A 10,794-nucleotide genomic window follows, 5' to 3' on the forward strand; every position below is an offset into this window, starting at 1 on the left:
GTGGTACTGGTTACTCGAGATTCTTCAGCATGTCTATAATGGTAATACAATTCTCAATTCTTACATTGCCAGCAGCAATATACTTCTATACTGCCTCCGCCTCCAGATGACATTGCCTATGAAAGCTCATTTAAGCTCTTTTCTTCACAGTTACGCAAAACAAGATGGAGATAGCTGCGCCCCTGGCTCAGTCTCGAAAGCTCAGAACTGTGACCAGTACATATATCCAGTGACCTAATAAAATGCTCAGCATGCTCTATTTGATCACCACACCTAGGGATGGCAGTGGGTCGGGGACCCGACTCAGACCCTGAGGGTCGGACCCTAATGGGTCGGGTATGGGTCTCATTTTTTCAGACCCAATGGGTATGGGTCGGGTATGGGTCTTAAGAAAATATTTCGGGTTCGGGTCCGGGTCTAAGTTATTAGACCCATACCCGACCCTTAGACCCTTTATTAAAGAAAAAAAAAATTCAAAATTACAACTTTTCTGAATTCATACTGGAAGACTGTAGAAACCCAACTAAAGTCTCTTTCTCTTCCCTCATCTCATAAAGTGATAAAACCCAACCAAACTCTTCTGACAATACCACCACTCCACCACTGACACAAGAAAACCACCACCACAAAGACTCGACACGCGATCGACAACCACCTCTCTAATAGGCGACCAACAATCACCATTAACTAGCCCAGATTAATAAACTCATAATGTTAAAGTAGTATGAATTTTTTTAATATTATAGACCCCATTTGTTAATCTTATTACTAAAGTGGTAAACTCGGACCATGTGGTAGACCAGACCCTACCCTTACCCATAGGGTCCGGGTATGGGTCCTCAAATTTTAGACCCTTGCGGGTCTGGGTCGGGTACGGGTCCAATGGGAAAATCTAGGGTCGGGTCCGGGTCTAGGCGGACCCTACCCAGACCCTACCCATTGCCATCCCTAACCACACCCCATAAAATGCTCTTTCCACATTAAATGAGACAAATTACTAGTATTTTCCTTTAATTTTCGATATGACATAATTAACTTATTCTTAACCTGCTCAACATCTTTCCCCAAAGAAGAGCTACTACTACTACTATTACTACTCGAAACCGAAACACCCAAAGGCGAAAAACCACCCAAGACAAATACATCCTCTAATGTAACAGTAGCCTCGCCCCATGGAAAAACAAAAGTGTTAGTCTCAGGACACCATCTTTCAACCAAGCTAAAAATTAGATCTTTAACTTTGACAATGTGGTAAGTAGAACACTTAATAGCATCAAAGATCCCTGCTTTTCGCCACGCCGGCTCTTGGGTTTGTCTCAATTTCTCCACCCATGTTTGCCATCCTTTAAGAGGGTTTGAACGACAAAGAAAGAGAACATTCGGCTTCGACGAGGATGGAAAAGATTGAATCTTTGGAAGTTGGGGTGGTACTGAATTGGGGTTTAAAGAGGGTTTCAGGAAAAGAGCACTTCTTTTTGTTGGGTTTTGTTCAGCTTCAGAAGCTGTTGGATCAACCATCAACTCTACTCTTTCCTCTATAATTGTAGTTTTTGAGGATTCTTCTTCTGCCATTGTTTTGTGTGAGGACTGAAGCTCAGGAATGTTCACAGGAAAAATGGCTACTTTTGATACCATGCTACTCCTTAAGGACAAATCCGTATGAATATACCTAAAGTTGAGGGTCTTAACCGGATGGTCTATAAAAAAAAAGAAAAAAAAGTTAAGACGGTCTTAACCAAGACCAACGAAAATGGATAAATATTGAAGTTTATTCTAGTACCACGTCATAACAGCACTAATGTGTGTAGGCCGTGGAATAACAATTTGTTACGAGTAGTATTCTTCATTCTTTATCTGAAATATGGCTAAATATGTAAACTTTAGGCGGATCAATGACGGGATTGAAGACTAACTCGAAATGATGATCGGAAAATATATTTAGGCGGAAATACCGGACTTAAAAGTCCGGTCTTGGAACAGAACAAACTTGTATAATTGGTCCGGCCTTAGATTAAAATGGAACGAAATTTATGATTTTCCATTTTTAAGTACCCCGTATATGATAATTAAAATTTAGTTTTATTAAATCAAATAAATTTAACTTTGATTAAAATATTTCTCGTAAAGAAATGAATGGGACCGAGAGAGAAGTTGATTAAAGTATTTTAACAAACATAACAACTAATATTATGTTTTAAAATATAAATTTCTTTTGAATAAACAATTAGTCTTACTATAGACGGATATATCGTCTAAAGTGAAAGACGGGTTAAATATGTTTATGGTGATATTTTTGGGCCCCACCATGCAACTTGTTGCTTATCTTATGCTTAAAGTGGGTGGATATTTGACATGTCTATAACTATAGACGGATATCTCCCGTCTAATCGTCTATAACCAGAATTTGTGTTGAAAAAAATAATTTCACAAAACACCTACATTTCGGCCCATTAGATCCGGTATGGAATTAATTAGTCTTGGAACCGGACGGAAACCGAAACTACAAAAAATGAGGACAGAGGACCGGATTAATTGAATCCGGTTAAGATTCGGTTCATACCAAATGATCCGATCACTTTTAGCACCTAGCACCATGCTTAGCTTGGGATCGGCTCAAATATGCTCAAGCTCGGCCCAACACAGGTCGTCAATTGCTTAACCCGTATGGCTTGCCCCTCACCCCGGCCTAATCTATCCCCGACCCAGGTCGTTTCATGGTGGGTTTCCCAAATCTGGCCCGCTGGCGGCTGGCGGCCTGCCCTTAACACGAATACTATACTATGCAATAAAAACATCAGAACCAGTAGGGAACGGAACGCCCACAAACTTCCCCAAACAACTCTTCCATGAATTTCACCAGTCCAGTCAGTTGTTAGGAGTCAAAAGCAATGTAAAACTGTAAAACTGATATTAAGAATGTTAAGTTGAAAACCATGAATCAAATTCTGGGTTTGTTTATCCATAGTTGTAGTTTTAATGCTCTAGATTTACGGGTTATTTTGCTTTTGCTGGATATCCGTCTCTCAGGGCATACATTAAAAATGTAAGATAATGACAATTGACAACCAAGGGTAAACGACATTCGATCAAAATCCAAGCTGACTCGGCCAATACCCGCTCAAACCGGCATTAGATCACCTCCACTCTGAACAAAGGGTTAAAAGTCTTAAAGAGAAATATAAATGCTTGTGATGAGATCGATACGAGTCATGAAGGCCATAAAAGGATCAATTTTCATCATTATTCATGCTCTCAAAATCCTCGAAAATCTGTTCCCTTTTTAGAATTAGAGACGCGCTGGTCTAATGACTAAACGAAAGTCATATAAATGATAGGTCGCAATTTCAAGTTTTGCAAACTGCGAAGGCAGTCATTAATAAAATGTACTGCACACTGATATTAGATACTTATCAACTCATCAAACTCCATAATATATTTAAGACGACCACAATAATAGAGGGTAATACGCAGCTATATAGAGTAAGTTATAAGTTTATAACCAAGTTTCTGTTTTACTAATTACCGACTTACTGTTGCTCAATGGCAACATATATATTGTACCTGAAACTGATTGATGACAAAAGGTAACTGTATCCACTATAAGACGATGACAAAAGAGGGCAAAACACAGGTACTTGAGTTATAATATAACCAAGTTCTGTTTTACTAATTACTGTACCTCAATGCTAACATATTGTACCTGTAACAGTATCCACTATTAGATGCAAGTCATGTAGGTTTATAAACTGACAAAGCCGAAATCACCCTCTCCAGCCTACTCATCCTCGATTCATACTCAAGACAACTAGCCGCAAACGATTTCTGATCAGACTTTTTCATCACTGGCAGGCTGGCAGCCACCTGACCATTGCCCTGATTCGTGTTCAGGTCCTTATATAATGCTTCCTTCTTGATCAAATTTCGTTCCTGGTTCCGAAAGTCCCCTTCAGGCCTTAGCAATGTAGACGTAGCCATAACCTGCCCAACTTCATTGCCTAAATTCGGATGTTTAAAAGCATCATAACCTTGCTTTCTTTCAAGAAGCATTTCAGTCTGTTCCATACCGCCATCTTCATGATCTATGCCTCTGCGCAGTTCTGTTTCTGCTAATTTGCTGCATGAAAAGTTGATTTTACTATCCTCACCCATGCTCCGATTGGTGGTCCACCCCTCGTTTTCATCGTCTTCCATCATACCTGTGTCCTTTTCTGAGGTTAACACACACTGCCTAGGTAACGAACAAGCCATACCAATGTCATTACCGACTTGCAGGAGAGTACGTGAAAACTCATCTCTAGGCGGCGATTTTTCCATGGAGCTTTCTCTGACATTCCCAACAACTACTGGTTCAAGCTCATTACTTGTATCAACAATTTTGGCCAGTTTCTTCACCCTCCTCACAGTTCTCTTCTTTCTCTTCCATCCTACCAGTCCAACTTCTTTTTCGTCTAACCTTGTCCTCCACCAATCAAAGTACCGATTTGTCAGATCTCCTTCGTGCAATCGAGCAGGAAGGTACAGTTTCAAATCCTTCAAATTCATCCTATATCCAAGCTCATCAAATGTACAGATTGACTTAGATAGATCAACAGACTTCGGAATGTCCTGATCAAACCCGAATTGGAGAGCCACCCTATGAGGATTATAATTCTGAACACAATCCAATCCGCTCAACTGGCCAACCATCAAACACCTAGCAAATAACTTCCATTCCTCATTGGAATCCGCGACTACCCACTTCCCTGAATTGACATAAAACCTCGGTAATGACCAGTTCTCAATAGACAAGCTATATGGACGCCATCGAAAAGTCTCCCTAGCTGAGTTTAGACACATCTCTATATCATCATTGGCATACAAAAATTTCCTCAAATGACATTCCCAACGCGCCAATCTAATTCCTCCACTATGGATCGGGATCATCCTAGGAACGGGTCCCAGCGATGGAAACCTCTCCCAAGCCCAAGCCTGGAGTAACTGCAATGGTGATGACAACTTTAATGAACTACCACTGCAATAATGATCATTTAAAGATCCCACAATTTCAGTTTTCAACATGGTCAAATCTTTATAAATGGAGGCTAAAATAACAGGACCAAATGCGAGTTTAGCCCCACAACTAATCCTTGCAGCCATTGCCAAAACCGCCTGCGTAACAAGCGAGTTATTCCTACCTGGGAAAACATGACGAGCAAGCCAAAGGGCCAGAAAACCAGCATACTCAATTTGATTTCCACATCCCATAAAATGCTCTTGCCATCTTAACTGAGACAAATTACTATCTTTATCACTTAATTTTCTAAATAACTTGATCAACTTATTCTCAACTCGTTTCACATTTTCCCCCAAAGAAGAACTAGGATTTAAAACCGAAACACCCAAAGGCGAAAAACCACCCAAGACATAAACATCCTCTAATGTAACAGTAGCTTCACCCCATGGAAAAACAAAAGTGTTAGTCTCAGGACACCATTTTTGACCAAGGCTAAAAATTAGGTCAAAAGCTTTGCCAATGTGGTAAGTAGAACCCTTGATAGCATCAAAGATACCTGCTTTTCGCCATGCCGGTTCATGGGTTTCCTCCAAATTCTGCACCCATGTTTGCCATCCTTTAAGAGGAGTTGAATGACAAAGACAGACAACATTTGGTTTCGACGATGATGAAAAAGATTGAATCTTTGGAAGTTTGGGTGGTAATGAATTGAGGTTTAAAGAGGGTTTTAGGAAATGGGCTGTTCTTTTTGTTGGGTTTTGTTCAGCTTCAGAAGCTGTAGGATCAACCATCAACTCTACTCTTTCCTGTATAATGCTAGTTTCTGATAATTCTTCTTCTACCATTTTCTTTTGTTGCTGCTGCTTTTGTTGTTGTTGTTGTTGTTGTTGTTGTAGGATTGCAGGTTGCAGCTCAGGACACTTCAGAAAATACAGGTCTCATGAGTTAGTTTGGTTGGCTTGATCCTAGAGACACAAATTTTTCTTTAATATCCGTCTTAAATTTAAAACCGTTCAAATAAGATAAACATAAGTATAATGCTTATGGATTATTAGAATGTTAATCCGATTTGATTGAGATTTGACAAGCTTGTGACCGTCACAAGTAAGACAGACTGACTTATATGGACACTTTAATTTGCGTGAAGACAGGTTGGAAATGTGAAACCAAAAACTTTCACCATATTAGAGTTGCACTAGAGGAAGAGTAGGTTAAAAGCTATTACCATTTTTGTCAAAATAAATTAAAACTATCGGCTTGTACACCCGATTTTTTTTTCTTTTTTTAATATTTCTCCCCCATTTTTCCATTTTTTTTCTCAACATTAAAAATACAGAGTGACTCTATTTGGCAATGTCTTTTGAGTATTTTTTTTGACAAAAAATTTCAACTAGCTTATTTTTTATACACAAATTCTCATTAAAGATGGACATTATCCGTCTTCACCCCACTTGCCCTCCCATTTTGTGAGAGGGCTACTATCCGTCTTCAGCTTGTGACGGATAGTGGTCATCTTCAATGAAACAGACTGTTTTTTATAAGTATTTGACAAGTAAATTATTTGCCCCAATAAATTACTTAGCTAGGACTATCACTCCAACTTTAATTAAGAATTACTCCCTCTTTTCCGGTCATTTGTTGTCATTTTTTATTTTGAGGTGTCTCAGTCATTTGTTGTCTTTCTATTTTAAGAATGAATTTGATGGTTAGTTTGATCATTCAAACACAATTCATTCCACTTGTCATTTAGTAATTGGCCTCCTCCCATTTCCTTGGTCTTTGTGCCAAAACCAAATGATAACAAATGACCGGGACGGAGGTAGTAATTAAAAAAAATTAAAAATTAAATATAAATGTTAAACTACCTCTTATAAGAGAGGTCTCTCACTAACATTAATAAGAGACCGTCTCTCTTAAAAATTTGTGTTCGAACTTAAAACCGACTTAAGTTAATGAACCCGTCACCCATAAATGAGTTCCGTCAGCTCAGCGAGTAGTCTCAGTGAAAATTCAACTTTGGACAGGGGCTATTGAAAATAAAGTTAATAATGGATTATAAATGCATTCCAAACTCATAAAATCTCATACCTACTCTCCCAAAACTTCTCTCATATCATCATAGTGATTTTAAACTTGAAATGCATTCCAATCTCATGACGGTAACTTCTTAAACCAAACGATCCCTAAAATTACAGCTAGTTGTCTTTATTTACCACTCTTAGCTTCCCAATAATCAACCATTCTTAGGTAAGTTGCTGATTTTACCGTTAGTTGTCTACTTGTATTTTACTCGAGCTCAATTGAACAAATATTTCTTTGGTAATTACTACATAATTGATGAAGATTAAGTTTTGATATTTTGAAGTAAATATGTATTTTGCATGTGATCTGGGTCATGTTTGTTGTGTTGCATTTGGGTTTGATGAACACTGATATCGATTCGTAGTCGATTTCTGAACATTGTAGTGCGTTATGTAAACCCGAATTCATTTGATCAAAAAAATGGCAAAAGAAAAATCATCTGAAGCTAGGATTATAGAGGAAAGAGTAGAGTTCATGGTTGATCATACTAGTTCTAAAGTTATCCAAAACCCAACTAAAAGAATTGCACATTTCTTAAATCCCTCTATAAACCCCAATGCAGTACCACCCTCACTTCCAAAGATTCAATCTTTTTCATCCTCGTCAAAACCGAATGTTTTCTTTCATTGCACTTCAATCCCTCTTAAAGGATGGCAAACATGGGTGGAGAATTTGAGAGTAACCCATGAACCGGGGTGGCGAAAAGCCGGTATCTTTGATGCTATCAAGTGTTCTACTTACCCAATTGACAGAGTTGATGGTCTCATTTTAAGCTTGGTTGAAAAATGGTGTCCTGACACTAATACTTTTGTTTTTCCATGGGGTGAGGCTACTGTTACATTAGAAGATGTTTATGTCTTAGGCGGTTTTTCGCCTTTGGGTGTTTCTGTTTCGAGTAGTAGCCTATCTTTGGGGAAAGATGTTGAGCTGGTTAAGAAGTTGTTGATCGAGTCGTATAGAAAATTAACTAAAACTGTTCCTCATTTGAGTCATTTAAGGTGGAAGGAGCATTTTATGGGATGTGGTAATCAGTTGGAGAATGCTGGTTTTTTGGCTCTTTGGCTTGCCCGACATGTTTTCGCTGGCAAATCAACCTCGAAAGTTCAAAAGGCGGTTTTAACCATGGCGGCCAGGCTTAGCTGTGGGAATAAACTCGCATTTGGCCCCGTGATTTTAGCTTCCATTTATAGGGACTTGACCTTGCTGAAAAGGAAGATTGTGGGATCTTTAAGTGGTCGTTCATTGAGGTTGACATCGCCATTGTACCTTGTTCAGGTTTGGGCTTGGGAGAGGTTTCCATCATTAGGACCCGTTCCTAGGATGATTAATTGTGGCGAGATTAGGTTGGCGCGTTGGGCAAGTCATGAAAAGAAATTATATGATGACATTGATGATATGGAGATGTGTCTAGACTCGTCTAGGGAGACCTTTAGATGGCGCCCATATACCATGTCGCTTGCCAATTGGTCATTACCTAGGTTTTATGTCGATGCAGGAAAGTGGGTGGATGTGGATTCCCATAAGGATTGGAAGTTATTCTCTAGGTGTTTGGTAGTTGGTCAATTGGTTGGTTTGAAGAACTGTGTGGAGGGGTATAACCCTCATAGAGTGGCTCTCCAATTCGGGTTTGATCAAGATATTCCTGAGTCCATTGATAGATCTGAGGCTAGTTGTAAACTTGGTTGGCTTGGGTATAAGAAGAATCTCGGAGGTTTGAAGTTATACATACCTCCTCGATTGCACGAAGGAGATGTTACACATCGATACTCTATTTGGTGGAGGGCAAGGTCTAGTTTCAAAGAAGATATGCGGGTAGGTTGTAAAAGGAAGAAGAGAACTGGGAAGAGATTTAAGAAAATGTCCAAACTTTGTGATGGTAATGATACTGTAGTTAACTCACAAGAAGACCTGAGTTCAGATGAAGATGAGGTCCTATATATCCGTACGGGTGAGTCTAGTAATAATTCAGATCACAGTAGCTCCCATAATGAAATGGAGGAAAATGAAATCAACATTCGATGCAACGAATTAGCAGAAACTGAACTGAGTACCCCATGTGAGAAAGCTGTAGGTTCAGATTTTGTTGCAGAACATCAAAATTTAGCAAATGAAGTTGGGAAGGTTAGGCCAGAAGGGAGTTCCATAAACTCCGAGATCAATTTTAGAGACCAAAGCAAGGAACATAATGTTGTTGAGCACCGTGTGAATCCGGAGGTGAGATCATCGGGTTCCCTGCTAGGTGAAGATGAACCCGCTGCAACATTATGTGAAGACAAGGATCCCACGAATCAGGCGGATTTTCCTGCTGGCGGTCAGCTTGCTGTCAGAATTGATGCCAACTGGTTTGTGGCTCTCTGTGTTCAGTACGAATCGAGGATTAGTAGACTCGAGAGGAAATTTTCCGGTTTGTTAGGTACTAACTACTAAGTATTGACTTTGCATGACTTAAAATCTAATAGAGGATGGTTAACTTTTGCTATTTAAGCAATTGCAAGTAAAAAATGCTACTTGTAGCATTGAACAGCAGTAATGTCTTTTAGTCTCCCTTTTAATTTGTAATGGCCTGTAAGTGTTAATATATGCCTTGAAAGAAGGCATGTCGATGTATGATAGGTAATGAAACTTCAGACTAGGTTGGTTCCCTTGTTGGTTTATTTTCTCTACAAGTGAGCTCCTTTTACGGTTTCTTGCCGACAAATGTTATGCCTCCAATCTCTAAATTCTGTCTCCGCCACTAATAATCAAACTAGTTAAGCGGTTGTTCAAGACGCCCTTTACTCGCCAGTCTTGTAACACCGGGGCAATGTTGTTGATAAATAATTAAACACAGAGGCAGTCTCTCTAATTGCATTTTTTTTTCTGGCCACTTAAGTATCAGATTTATTTCGCTTATTATTACATCTCTGCACTTAAGTATGGCAGTTACTGTAACCTGTTTTTTTGGTGGTGTTGTTCCTGCGATTTCAGTAACCTGTGGAATTCCGCTATGCTCCCGTTGCAGCGACTAATATACTCTGTATTGAATAGGAATATTAACCTAATCTAAAATTTCGATGTGTAAAAATGAGTAAGTCATTAGCTCAGAAAGTGCATAACCTTTCGGGTCTGATGTGCAAAGGCACTGAAATAATACATATCATACATACAAATCTCTTTTTCAGGGCATACACTAAAACTGTAAGGCGATGACAAACAAGGGTAAACGACATTCGAACAAAATCCAAGCTAACTCGGCTTATATGCGCTCAGACTGGCACACTTGCGTGATTCATCATCTCCATAACCTATTTGGTTCTCATATCGAAAAGCTGTGAAATCAAACATCGAAATCTAAGATGGTAAAACATGTTTATTAGTTATAACAAAGTCTCTGTTTCACTAATTACTGTTCAATGCTAACATATGTACCTGAAAGTGATTAATACACAAATTCTTGTTTGTGACGGCACATATCCGTCACTCTTGAGTGACGGATACCATTTTACCTCACAAAGTACCCACTTTTTCTCTCTCTGCAACACTATTCATGTGGTCCCCTTTCTCCACTAACCCATTTTGTTACCATTTTTACTCACAAAATATCCGCCACAAATGGTAACCCGTCACAAGGGAGACCAATTGCAATAACAAAAGGTAACTCTATCGTCTAGTAGATGCAACTCTGCAATTCATGTAGGATTAGAAACTGGCAAAGCCAAAATCGCCCACCCTTGAGCCTA

This window comes from Silene latifolia, chromosome 8 (genome assembly GCF_048544455.1).
Source record: "Silene latifolia isolate original U9 population chromosome 8, ASM4854445v1, whole genome shotgun sequence".
Classification (NCBI taxonomy): Eukaryota; Viridiplantae; Streptophyta; class Magnoliopsida; order Caryophyllales; family Caryophyllaceae; genus Silene; species Silene latifolia.